This window comes from Bos indicus, chromosome 27 (genome assembly GCF_029378745.1).
Source record: "Bos indicus isolate NIAB-ARS_2022 breed Sahiwal x Tharparkar chromosome 27, NIAB-ARS_B.indTharparkar_mat_pri_1.0, whole genome shotgun sequence".
NCBI lineage: Eukaryota > Metazoa > Chordata > Mammalia > Artiodactyla > Bovidae > Bos > Bos indicus.
In genome coordinates, this window is record NC_091786.1 from 28986849 (window position 1) to 28990294 (window position 3446).

At 48.5% G+C, this 3446-nt stretch overlaps 1 pseudogene; it reads left to right on the forward strand.

Annotated features, from left to right (window-relative positions):
• The first annotated feature begins 235 nt into the window (after positions 1-235).
• LOC109553340 (calpain small subunit 1 pseudogene) lies at positions 236-2927 on the forward strand (annotated as a pseudogene).
• Positions 2928-3446: the final 519 nt, after the last annotated feature.

Sequence of the window (3446 nt, forward strand, 5' to 3'; positions counted from 1 at the left end):
GCCTACCAGGCTCCTCCGTCCATGGGATTTCCCAGGCAAGAGTACTGGAGTGGGGTGCCATTGCCTTCTCCATATGCAGTGACAGCTTCTGTCTATTATCCCAGTTTATAGTTCTAGTCTGCCCCCTATATCCATGTCCAGCATTCACCACAAAGTTGCTGAAGTTATTGTTGAACAAATCATCATTGAATCTAGGAAATTTCTACCCTAAAGCAGCAAATTAAACACTTGGATCATGGAAAACGCAAGAGAGTTCCAGAAAAACATCTATTTCTACTTTATTGACTATGACAAAGCCTTTAACTGTGTGGATCACAATAAATTGTGGAAAATTCTGAAACAGATGGGAATACCAGAACACCCGACCTGCCTCTTGAGAAACCTATATGCAGGTCAGGAAGCAACAGTTAGAACTGGACATGGAACAACAGACTGGTTCCAAATAGGAAAAGGAGTTCATCAAGGCTGTATATTGTCACCCTGTTTATTTAACTTATATGCAGAGTACATCATGAGAAACGCTGGACTGGAAGAAACACAAGCTGGAATCAAGATTGCCGGGAGAAATCTCAATAACCTCAGATATGCAGATGACACCACCCTTATGGCAGAAAGTGAAGAGGAACTCAAAAACCTCTTGATGAAAATGAAAATGGAGAGTGAAAAAGTTGGCTTAAAGCTCAACATTCAGAAAATGAAGATCATGGCATCTGGTCCCACCACTTCATGGGAAATAGATGGGGAAACAGTGGAAACAGTGTCAGACTTTATTTTTCTGTGATCCAAAATCACTACAGATGATGACCGCAGCCATGAAATTAAAAGACGCTTACTCCTTGGAAGGAAAGTTATGACCAACCTAGATAGCATATTCAAAAGCAGAGACGTTACTTTGCCAACAAAGATTCGTCTAGTCAAGGCTATGGTTTTTCCTGTGGTCATGTATGAATGTGAGAGTCAGACTGTGAAGAAGGTTGAGCGCCGAAGAATTGATGCTTTTGAACTGTGGTGTTGGAAAAGACTCTTGAGAGTCCCTTGGACTGCAAGGAGATCCAACCAGTCCATTCTGAAGGAGATCAGCCCTGGGATTTCTTTGGAAGGAATGATGCTAAAGCTGAAACTCCAGTACTTTGGCCACCTCATGCGAAGAGTTGACTCATTGGAAAAGACTCTGATGCTGGGAGGGATTGGGGGCAGGAGAAGGGGGTGACAGAGGATGAGATGGCTGGATGGCATCACTGACTCGATGGACGTGGTATGAGTGAACTCCGGGAATTGGTGATGGACAGGGAGGCCTGGCATGCTGCGATTCATGGGGTCGCAAAGAATTCGACACGACTGAGCGACTGATCTGATCTCTGATGTCTAAGTTATTGGGAAACCAAAATATGAAAACCCACATGCCTCATAAAAAAAAAAAAACTTCAGGCAGCAAATATTTTTTACTTTTCAATTCTTTCTTCTTTTTGCTGGAGATAACCGGAGTTTGTTGCTTTATTTCCTTAAGAGTTTCTCAAGCAGCCTTCCTCCTAAGTCCAACACCTGGGGACGATGCAGAGGCGACTGGAGCAGCAGACGGTGAGCGGGGGGAATCTTGACTCACAGCCATGGTGCTGGTGACAAGCGGGTCGGAGGTGGGCGGGGGGCAAGAGGAGGCAGAAGCAAGGGAGGAGAAGGTGGAACCTGGGTGGAACTGGGAGGAGACGTGTGGGTCGGGGGAACACGGCAGGTGCGCCACCTGCGGTGCTGGCGGAACCGCCACGTGCTTCCCGGACGGGGTCATTGGCGCGGGAGCGGGAGGCGCCTGCGCAGCACTGCCCAGACCCCGCCCCTTGCACGCCTCACTCCAGCCTCCAGGCCAAAAGGCGAGGAAGTCCGGCAGTTCCCGAGGATCTTTGCCTAGCTGACTGTAGACACAGGGCACTCACTGCCACAGAACTCTCAGCCCTTCTCAACCACGTCATAACCCAACATCCTGATCTGAAGACTGATCGTTTGGGCATTGACACCTGTCGCAGCGTGGTGGCCGTGATCGATAGTGTCACGACCAGCAAGCTGGACTTTGAGGAATTCTAGTGCTTATGGAATGACATTCAGAAGTGGCAGGAAATATACAGTTTGACCGTTGGTGGTTTAGGGACCGTGGGCAGCGGGGAACTCCCCAGGGACCTTTGAAGCATCAGGACTCTATTTGAATGAGGCTCTCCACGACAGTATCGTCCGAAGCCACTCAGATAAGGGAGGAAACGTGGATGTTGACAGCTTCATCAGCTCTCTGGTCCGGCTGGTTACGAGCCTTCAGAACTCTTGACAGAGGTGGCACTGGCCAAATCTAAGTGGACATGCAGGAGGGGCTACAGCTGTCCATGGATTCCTGAACGGGAGTCCGAGACCTGCCCTCTCATCGCCTTCCTATGGGAGCTACCTTGGACTCTCCCCGTTTCACGCAGGGCGGATCCTGTCTGCGGACGTACCTTCAGGGGCCTTTCCATTCTCCTAGCCCTTCTTGCCTGGAGAATCCCAGGGACGGGGGAGCCTGGTGGGCTGTCGTCTATGGGGTCACACAGAGTCGGACACGACTGAAGCGACTTAGCAGCAGCCCCCAGCACCCAGCTTCTCGAGTCAACAGCCAGGGCCCAACGTGCTTCAACAGGCCGTGCCCCCAGGGTCACCCCACCCCAGCACACCCCATCTCACACCCATTGCAGCCCATCTCTTGCACCTGTGCCATGCTCCACGCTTGTGTTGCTTCCACACCGCACCTTCTCTCAGTTCTGGGAAGATCACTTCAGTTCCTACACATCCATTTCATTACCAGCTGGGAGGCCAAATCCAGGCCATCTCAGGCCCACGGGCCTCAGTGCCTTTGTCTGTGCTCTGCTCCCAGCCTGCCAGGCCCAGGAGGAAATATATGCACCCCAGTTGCTGCTGTCTCTAAAAAAAAGGAAAAAAAAAGTTCAAACTTTTCTCATGTAGTCGCTATAAACTCGTATGCATACCTCCAAGCCTTTTTTGAAGAATTCACATACAGCTTAAGATTCTAAGCCTGTTGTTATTTTGAACTATGATTCAGATTTACATAATTAGGTCAAGAAAGTTCAAAAGCCATTTACTTGCTCATTACAAAAATCCATCATCTCCCCCTTCTTTGCCCTCAGGAAATGATGAAGCTGTGCTGAAATTAAACGATCTGTAAACAAAGGAGACCCTGGATCAGATGCTTCCGAAGTATTGGGTCGGCCAAAAATTCATTTGGGTTTTTCAGTAAGATGTTATGGAGAAACCAGAACGAACTTTTTGGCCAAGCCAAAACTATGTACCCAGGGTTTTTGGTTTTTGTTTTGTTCTGTCATATCACCTAAAGAAGGAAGAGAACTTTGAACACTCTTCCTGAAAATAATTAATGATTGATTTGTTGTGCTTGGAATGTGTAATGCATGGAATTC